This window comes from Marmota marmota, unplaced genomic scaffold, assembly GCF_001458135.2.
Source record: "Marmota marmota marmota unplaced genomic scaffold, marMar, whole genome shotgun sequence".
NCBI lineage: Eukaryota > Metazoa > Chordata > Mammalia > Rodentia > Sciuridae > Marmota > Marmota marmota.
This window is the reverse complement of record NW_025999982.1, coordinates 29,661,057-29,672,109: the sequence shown is the minus strand read 5'-3', so window position 1 is coordinate 29,672,109 and position 11,053 is coordinate 29,661,057.

The following is an 11,053-nucleotide window of genomic DNA, read 5'->3' as shown; positions in this document are numbered from 1 at the left end:
CCTAACTTAAAAATAGACATTTTACAAAATTTATTTAGCAATTGTGAACAGTTATTCCAATGATTCTTCCTGCTATTTTAATATTTATTTTTTAGTTCTTGGCGGACACAACATCTTTGTTTTGTATGTGGTGCTGAGGATCGAACCCAGGCCACAGACATACCAAGCGATTGCGCTACTTCGAGCCACATCCCCAGCCCCCCTGTTTGTTTTTTAATGCTCACTTCTCACAGATTACACACTGGGTCAGCCATCACCATGTCTTGGGTGTCAGCTAGTGATTGCCTCAAATTCTTTAAGCCAGAGTCTTCTGCTCTTAAGAGAGAACTTGTATGTGTGTGTGTGTGTGTGTGTGTGTGTGTGTGTGTGTCTGTGTGTGTGTGATTCTGCCTCCAGCTTCACTTGGCAATTGTATAGTATCTCCAGAGGTGAATAACTGCAGCCCTTCCCAGTCTTTCCTGAGGGATGTACAGCTTTCTGGATCACCAGCAAAATATCAGATTTCTTCAAAACCTCCTTTGTACTTCTTCCCAGACATTAGCCTTAATTTTTAGATGTGCTCTTGTTTATCCTCACTGAAGCTTCATGATGCTTTATGTTAAATAATTGTGATTGACTGTTTTCAGTGCCTGAGGATAGGGGATTTTTTTACTGCTCTGAGCTCTGAGTCAGGTCAAGTAACCGTGACAAACTGGAAATTTTTTATTAATAATTTCATATTGAGTTAAATAAAAGCTCTACACTGGTACTGGGGATTTCACAGAGCTTTAAGCAGGTCTGGTCTTTCTGACAGCGGGAGGCTGTTGGTTTTTGAGGCCACTACACCACTTAGATGGACAATAGGAGTTAGGGATATATCTAAATGAAATGTCACAAACACTTTTTTGTTTCTTAAAATCTTTTGCTGATTTCCAGATTTCATGATTTGTTAAATGAATCCTAAAAAAAAGTATGTTATACTATTCAGTGGAAATAACTGAGATTTGGTGATATGAAATATATTTCAATTAAAAAAAGTGCAGTCATTTATTTCTTTTTCCAAACTTGGGGAAAAAAGTAGCTTTTCTAGATTTCATGTGGAAGTAAACCCAAGTGCATATTGATGCACTCTGATGATACTATAGACTGTTCTTAAACAACTATATTATTTTTAAAATGGGGCAATACTTAAATTCATGTGATATGGGAAAAAGAATGATTTCGGAATAATTCTCAGTTTGAATTAGAATCCATTTTCTTATTAAAATAACCAATGTATACCACCCATAATTTTTATAAATGATTATCCTATTTATGATTAATAATTCTCAAAAAACATACAATAGACAAGAAATTTGTTCTGTTATACCTCTTTAAATATTAAAAATACTTAATATAAGCAACATATTTGGGAAATTACACTTAATACTTTCTTCATTCACTTCTTTCTTCACTGAATAAATGCTATATTCTAAGTAATACCATCAATCCTAGGAACATAGGATTGAACAAGATGAATGGGATCCTTAACTTTATGGAGCTCTCCTATTGGATGATAGAAATGGATTAAACAAACTACTTTTCGTAGCATAACACAGGGTCAATCAGAACCACTAACACCATCAGAACACTAAAAAACATGTTTATCTCTCTTTAAGGCAAATGCAACTCCTCTGTAAACATCACCATATTTCGACTTTGTCCAGCTCCAATCAAGAATAGGACTTAGTGTGTCATAATGGATATGATTGCCAGGAGCAGAATCTTCACTTCCAGATCCTCATCCTTCACTAGTTCCCTAGAGATCTCACTTCAGACAATTGCTTCTGAGATATCAATAATCATTTTGATGACAATTCAAAGAGGTACTCCATTATTTTAGTGAAAATATTAAAATCATATTGACTAGAAAAAATTGAAGTAGTATTTCATTTTCCTGAAACAGATCAATAGAGCTAACTTAATTGTAGAAGTAATCCTTACAGACACTGAGATTGATAGACTATAGCAAGTTTTAGTTAAAAAAAATTATATATTCATATCTGTAAAATAAATACCTTCTAAAAATTTCGGTGAATTATTGAACTTATATGAAAAGACTTCAGAGAATAAAGCTAAAAATTATTTTATTTAAATTATGACACACTGTGAAACTGAAAGAAAAAATACATATGCTATGAATCTATCTTTATATATATCTATATTAAACATTCATATGTCTGTGATGGATTTATGTGTTTACTTGCAAGTATAAGTGTATATATACATATATTCACATACATGTATTGAAAGGTGCATAATTTACTTGTAAAATACTGATGCACAATCATGAGGTACTTTGTTTTAGGTAATATTTTTTACCATAAACTTCTTAGTATTTTAGTAAGAGTAGTATTGTAATTCATAAAATGTAAAATTGATTCTTTTAGGAATTGAAAATGATAATTATTTAAAATGATTCTGGGCCACAAATTATGAATGTCACATATTTTTAAACTCTTTTTAGAATAAAATTTAGGTTGAAACAGATCCATAATGCATGGTGGTCATTTAAGTAACTTACAGAATACATAAATCCATGTGTCTTCATGGCACAAGATGAGAAAAGCAATCTCACATTTAATCCATGAACTGAGCAACTTCCCTTTTATGTTATACCTTAACACTGCAAGGACACTTTCTTGCTTGTCTAAGTGCTTAATAAAATAAATTTACTAATCTTTTTTCAGGTAATAGAATAGTATTGTGTTATATTCTTGTGTGACATCACAACTGTCTTCTCAGACTATTTTGGAGAATAATACTTTAAACAATATTTTAAAGGAAACATTAGAAAATGTTGAAGTTTACCCAATAAGGTGAAGCAATTTCAATGAAAACTTTTGGTGAGATATGCAGTTTGCTATCCTTCTATACCATGGCTATCTGGGGTACTGGCTACTATCCTGGACTAGGAAGCCAAACTTGCCCAGCCCCATTCTAGCTATCTAACATTTCAGTAATACAGGTCGATGACTCAAAATTAGTAAAAATGGGAATAAAGCATCAACTCTTATGTAAAATACTTAATGACGATTTGATAAATTTGTATATGAAAAACATTTCCAGGGCCGGCCTGATACCTGATAAAAACTCCATACATGCTAGCTGACCCTATTCCCTGGAAGTAAAAGGAAGGGGGTCTTTTTCAATATTGGATATAAAATATCTTTGAATTTAGTTTGTTTTTTCATGAAAAGTTCTGTGGTGACATTTCTAATTTGAAAGGGAATTCTTGTATAAAATTTAATAAAGGGGTCAAAGGGAGTCATAGTAAATCAAAACTAGAGAAATGTAAACTATACTCCTAAGTTGCTTTTTGAATAAATTTCTGGCACAATAACAAAATTAGTGCAATTAGACCATTTCCATTGTCTCTCAGTATAAACTTTTCCTATATCTGAATCACTGCTTTTAATGCAAAGTAAGTCTCTTCAACATTTTCTAGCTTTAATCAAAGATGATTCAAAGAGTTGACTCAGAACTGAAGTTTTAGATCTTCTTTACACATTTCTCAGTTTAAAGCACTTCTTTATTTCCACCTGTTCATTTCCAGGCACAGAATTTTATGTTAACCTTTGCTTGACACTGATCTAAGCCTTTTTCTGTTCTTTACAATGTCCTGGGGAAATTATACATCTTGCACCAGAGATCCCACATTCTTGTCTCTAAAGTCTTATATGTAAAAGTTTGGAAAACAGCAATAAGTAGTCCTGCAATTTTGTATTTTTACAATTATATCATTTTCCCAATTGGATATATTTTAAACTATCAATACAAGACTATAAATTTTATTCCATTTCATGTTTTCCATAGATTTGTATTTCATAATTGTGTTAGACTGTGGATATTATAATAGACTACCATAGACTGGGTAATTTATAATGAACTGAAATTTATTGGCCCACAGATCTGGAGACTGGGAAGTCAAAGATCAAGACATTGACTTACAGTGCAAGCCTTTTATCTGAGTAATCACAGGGAAGAAGGCAAAGAGCAAAAATCGGTCCTAACTCATCTTTTTCTAAGGAACACACTCCATTCAAATGGGCAGAGACCTACTGGTCTAATCGTCTCTTAAAGGCCCCAACTCATAATTTTGTTAAAATGGCAAATACATTTCAACATGAATATTGCAGGAATAATAAAATCATAACAATAATTACATGCCTGACAGGCAACTCTGAAATGTATTAATAAAACATTTAAAAGTACACATTTAGGTCAAAAGGACTATAGTTTATAACAGTTTGAATAATTGGTGGTAGATCATAATTTGAAATGACATTTAGTTATTTGGACATGTGAAAATAGTGATAACTGTAGAATATTTGTACATTGTTGAAATAAACATTTTAATACATATCATCTAGCCACCTAATTATCAAATATCTTCTTTTATTTTTATTTATTTATTTTTGTTGTTGTTGTAGTTGGACACAATTCCTTTATTTTATTTATTTATTTTTATGTGGTGCTTAGGATCAAACCCAAGGCCTCACAAGTGGTAGGTTAGTGCTCTACCAGTGAGCCAAAATCCCCACCCCTCAAATATCTTAATGTATCAAATAATTGCTACAAATCTGTTTCTGTGTATGCGTATGTTGTGTATGTACATATAAAGAGATAAATATGTAAACATAGATACAAAGACAATCATTTTCATATATATATATTGGTGTTATGTTTCCATCCATAATTATATCTGTCTAGTCTATTTTTGCTATTCATAGTAGTTTTGTCCTACAAAGTCCCAGTGAATACTGAATTAGTGAATGTTGAAACATTTCCCCTGGGAATAATTAAGTCTTTGCAAGTTTCTGAGCAAAACCATTTTATTACCTGACCAATATACCAGTTTCTTTTACATGTGCTTAGGTGTAAAGACAATTCTGATTAAATTTGCTGATTCATGAGCCATCAACTCACTATACTACTTCAGGCCTTAGTGAAGATTAACTGATGTGCATACTTTTTTCCACAAAATACTTTACATGATTATCATGCTTAGGAACATTGCACAGCATAGGGATACTATGCTTGAAAGTAATTTGATACAGAAAAATTGACCAAAACATGAATAAAAACACAACAATGTAATGAACATTGCACTAATAATGCAAAAAAAAAGACAATTTTCTTCTTATTTTCTTGCTGTGAAGAAAATAAGAAGGTTTTCTTATTCAAACTCACTATGAAACCTCATGGTAAATCAACTCAAACTTTTTGCTGCTCTGCACTTGTCTGTGAGTGACCATGAAAGTGCCTTGAGTATTGAACTGGGGGTTATAAATAAATTACACTAAGTATGTGAATTGTGAATATGGAATCAATGAATAATGTAGCAAGAGAGAAAGAAGGGCAACAATTTCTCTAAAAATGGCACACCTAGTTCTTAAATCAAAAGAATATAATCTTACTTGTAACAGAAAACTTGGTACAGTTAGTTCCTGAGGCTGCAGCTAAAGTATGCCCTTACCTGTATCATTAAAAGTCCTTTCTGACTCCATCAAAGAGTTAGATGCATCAATTTTCTCTCTTTTGACCCTTTTCACTCCTTTCACTCCTGCACTACCTTCATGCACAATAAGTAATTGAGTGTATTATGTCATTGAGTCTTGAGGTCAAATTTATTTATGTATGTGGGGAAACTTAGTAAAGTTTTTCCTGGATCTTCAGAGTTCAGCTTGAACTATGAGCAGAATCCATACCAACCACTCCTTTCTGTACAGCCCTAGCAGATATTATGATCAGTGATCCACGCCTCACTATATAAGATAATACATAAACAGCATAGATTAAAAGAATATTTTATTACACATGATTGACACTGATAAGGATCATATTGAGGTCCCTTTGAATATAAATTTCTGGAAAAGGAGTATTTATTTAAAAGTAATGAACATGAGTAAGGCATGAAATATATATTGACTTAGCAAATTAACTTCCAAAAACTTGATATGAGTTTACTTTTCCAAAGGTAGTTGATGGGAAAATATTTTCCATCAATCTCAATAAAACTTCTATTTTTACACTTACTATTTTGTTATTAAATACTTATTAAAATCAATTTTATTATTCTGATGTTGAGTATATATTTAATTATTATATTTTTGATTAATTTTTCACATTATTGGTTCTTCTCTCTTTATTTTTCTGTTAGAATCTATGTGTTTTGTTTTTATATATATATCCATTAGCATACTATTTATTGAACCTATTTTAACAGAAAATATATATTTTAAAATATTAAAATATTTTTCATTTAAAAATCTTTATTTAAAAATATTAAAATTTATTGACAGAAAAATACCAATTTTTCTGTTATAAGCAAGATTATATTCTTTAGATTTAAGGACTAGATATGCCATTCTTAGATAAATTGTTGCCCTTCTTTCTCTCCAATTACATTATTCATTGATTCCATATTTACAATTTACATACTTACTATCAACTATTAAAAATGTGGTTTGCTTTTTCAAGTTAAAACCCTAAGTTGTATATCCTTATGGATATTCTGAGGTGAAAGCAGTCTAAGAATATAGAAAAAAATATGTGCTTTATATACATATATATGCATGCATGTGTATGTGTATGTGTATGTGTATGTGTATATATCACCTTTAATTTAAGAAATATTTGAATACAATTTTTTTTTATTTTATTAATACTATCTCATCCCAATTCTCTCCTACAGAAGAGTTTCAAATCAAATATTCATTATAGTATTAAATAGAACATCATGCTGGTATTGTCACAGAGTAGACAATATTATCTATCCATATAACAATTAAGGAAGTCAAGAAAAGTAAATCAAAGATGGACTTATTTCTTCAACTATATTTTCCACCTTTATTTTATTATTATTTTTGGTGAAATAATCCCCTTTCTTTAGACTCAATTCCTGCCAGCTCCCAGTCTTCTACATTGCTGTTAATGTTAGAAATATCAGATTATTGCAAGCCAAAAGCAGTCCAAAAGTTATTTGGCATGACAAATTTTACTTCTGCAGAAGGGCGTGCTACCAAAAAAAAAAAAAATCTGGCAAGCAAGCACACTGAGTGCGAAGCCCAGGTTTTTGTCCCTAATGCAGCATTGCCCCTAGCTCTAATAGGAAGAGTTTGGGGATACCCTCTAAACAATTGACTAATTTAAAATTGGGGAGGGCAAGGAGATGGGCTATAGTAGTTACTGGATCACCTACTACATTATAAGCATTATGACACGAAGACTGAGCACAAAGGGAAACATGTTGGGAGGCTCAAAATGACTCCATTTTAACAACATGATTTTGTAACTTAAAGATAGCTCCATCTAACCAAACACTATGAAATTTAGGTTTAAGACTATAACAAACACATTTTTTTGTTGTTGTTACATATTAGGAAAGTCAGACTGCATGTTTAATTTTAACAGAAAAGAGGATATTAATCTTCCAGTAGGAAGATCAGCCACTGGAAGTTTCAAGTCCAGTACATTAATGTTAAATCTCCATGATTGTAAAATTAAAGCACCTTCTTAAGACATGAAGTACAAAATGGATTGTTATTCTCCTACCTGGTGCATTCCAGCAGCAGACTAGAACTACTCTTTTCCGGAATCCTCACAATGACATCTTTTTGCACTTCCTTATATAGTATTCTGTTGATCTTTTTCTGTTATCCCTTGCCTCATTATTTTATTTACTATTTATTTGCTCTATTATTACTTTGGGAATAATATTAATTAACATTTACTTATGTATTATCAAGTATCAAAAACTAATTATAGATATAAATACTTGGAGATAATTCTTATTGAAATTTATGTACAATTTTTACAACATATTCACAGCCTTTCTATTCTGAACTATGTTTTCAAGAATATGCTATAGCAATCATCCCTGGTAGTAGAGATACTGTATCATTTTTAAATATCAAGGGAAATAAGATGGCATCTCCCTCTATGGTATTTTGATTTTGTTCATGGCTTTCAAATATCAGGGATTATTTTCTATAACATACTGTACTGAATGTGTCATCTACATCTTATCACATAGCAATATGAGAATTGACATTTAAGTAATCAACACAGAGATCTTATTCCAACTTCTGCTATTGATGTAAATGGTAATAAACCTTTTGGTTTTGAGCCAACAATATCATGTCTTGTGCAATGTCTATTAAAATGGAACTATAACTTGTATCTTACAAATATGGTAGAATCTCCAATTCTTGGCTACTCCCCAAAACATGTTACATACAATTGTTAGATGCTTCAAATTAATGATACTGTATATCTGTCTGTAAGCTGTTTTTATATATGTTATATCTACTAATATCTAAAATATCTACAAAATAAAATTAGCACTGCTGGATATTAACCATTATACAAAGAGACTTAGTCAAACTCATTGAACTTTAATTTATTTATTTATAAAATATTACAAAATTCCTATCTCATGTGATTTTACATGAATTAAATAGTTGATCATATAAAGTTCTGAGAAGAGTAGGTGCCATGGTGTTAGTTCTCAGTGTGTTTGTAGCATCTAATTATCCCTTCCAATTATTTTTGCATCATACTAATCATCTAATGACTTGCTCAACTGTTTATCTTTAGCTGTACCTTATATTATGCCCCTTTATTTACCAAACTGCCTATTAATGAATTATGTGTAAATAAACAATATGGTTCAGTGTGTTCCTTTCTTATATCTCCATATGGATGATTAATAGTCTGAGAACAGAGCTTAAATTTCTGTTAAATTCTGCATTCTATTTTTATGTCAAAATAGCTAAAAGATCCATTCCATATTGAGTATTTACTTATAGTAAGATTACTCTACATGCCCAACATGTCTAAAGAATGGACACATGGAGACAATAAAGGAATATTTTTGGATATGTATATTTTATAATGTTTCATAGCTTTTGTTAAATAATTGTTTTGTGGTATTCCCACTCATTACTTTTGAAAATATTATAAATATATTTTTCTTGAAGTATAAAGTTTGATCTTAAATAAAAAAAATTTCCCTAATTATTTTTCTTTTAGTACATATGGTATGAAAGAAGTCCACAAATTTGAGCATCCTTGAAGTGATGCATTTTTAAAAAATAAAGTATCCTAGAAGAGTGTGTTAGCAATAAATAGTAAGCACAAGGTAATTTTTTACGTTATATTTCAAACATTATCAACAGTAGTTACCACTATAGAGAAATACTACTGGAAGGTGAATGAATCATTATCTAAATTTTCACTTCTATGTAACTGAGTCTTAGAATTTTATTTAAGACATTTCTGTTTACTACCAACTAAAGTAACTTTGTAATGTAACATTCATACTTATAGTATGTTTAAACACAGATAATTTAAATTTAGATAATTTTTACTTTGATAATTTCCAGAACTATGCAAAATAAAAAATAATTTTAAATTATATATATATATATATATATATATATATATATATATATTAATACATTGTCATTTGATGGTAATGTATACTATTGCTACAGTAGGATAAAAATATGATGATAAATGTATAGTCTCAGCAAGCTTTAAGCAGAAACATCTAAAATTAGTCCCTCAGTTATAAGTAGTTAGTAAGAAGTGACATAGTTCTTGATTATTATTATTATTTTTTTTTGTAGATTAACTTTGGAACTAGGTTGACATTAAAAGTTGCTTTTTGTTCCATAGGACATCTCAAACAAATTTTAAGTGTTTGATTGAAGCTATCAAAATCAGAATGGGGTATACCATATAATTGGACTATAATTTGAATACAGAATTATTAATTAAGTGAACAAGTTATATCAATAAAGGTTTGATATATATTTTCCAACTTCTAAAATAATTTAAAAATTAATTTAGATACTTGACTTAATATCAAATACTATTTAGTGAGCAGACAACTTGCAATTCATCATGAACATAAAAGCACTCTGTCATAGAATAAGCTGAATAATTGCAAAAATTAAAACATACTAGTTTTTCTATTTTATTCAGTTTTTAAGTTATTTGTATAACAGTAATATATAGAAGGAAGATTAACAGATATTTTAAATCCACATACAATTTATATTGACTTAATTTATATGGGATTACTATTTTTCACTATACTTTTGATTAGCTTTCAGAATAATCATTGTACAAATATGTGTCAATTTAAATGATAGCTCTGGTGTATCACTACCAGACACAGGAATGTTCCACAATATCTTCTTTCTTATATAACAAAGAAAATGTGTGATTTTGAGAAAAAAAATCACAATTAATTGTAAAACATGCAACAGATGGTGGAACTTATAATCATTCTATCATACTAATAGTATACTGTCTGTACTTTGAAATTTGCTTTTCCCAAAAGATGATGTTGGGTTGAAGCCATATTGACAGCTGGTACATTCCTAATGTAGTTAGTTTGATATACCTCATCTATTAAATCCTGTACATTTTCCAAAATAACAGATGACAAGTGCAATTGACCACCTGGGAAAAGGCAATTTCAATAGAAAGAGAAAACTTGATCTCTTTTGATGAATATAGAGTTCCTGACTTATATTTTTTCTATTGTGGGTGACATTATTAAAAACAACCATTATATGTGCTTTTCAAAATATAGAATTTTTAAACCATTGATTACGATTAATCTATGGACAGTTAACAGATGCTTTACCTATTATGACTCTTGAAAATGTATACATGTTTGCAGAATTATCAGTTCATAGGAGGTTTTACAGATGCTACATTAAAATATCAATTATATAACAAATTTCTTCAGTATAAAAATATATATCTCACAGACAGCTAAATCGTACATACCATTTATGTAGAACTTATTAATCATTGAGGGAAGTAAAGTTAATCTTTTTTAATAAAATATTTAATGTCTGATACCTTCCCATTGAGTAGAATGTTTTGTAAACTTTCTTTGGCTTCAATAAGACATGTAACAATAAAGAAACAGGAAATGTAATGCTAAAGGAAAGAAAAGCGTATGCTATAAAATTGCAGTTGTGTCTTGATGCATCATTGAGGCCTGCACATC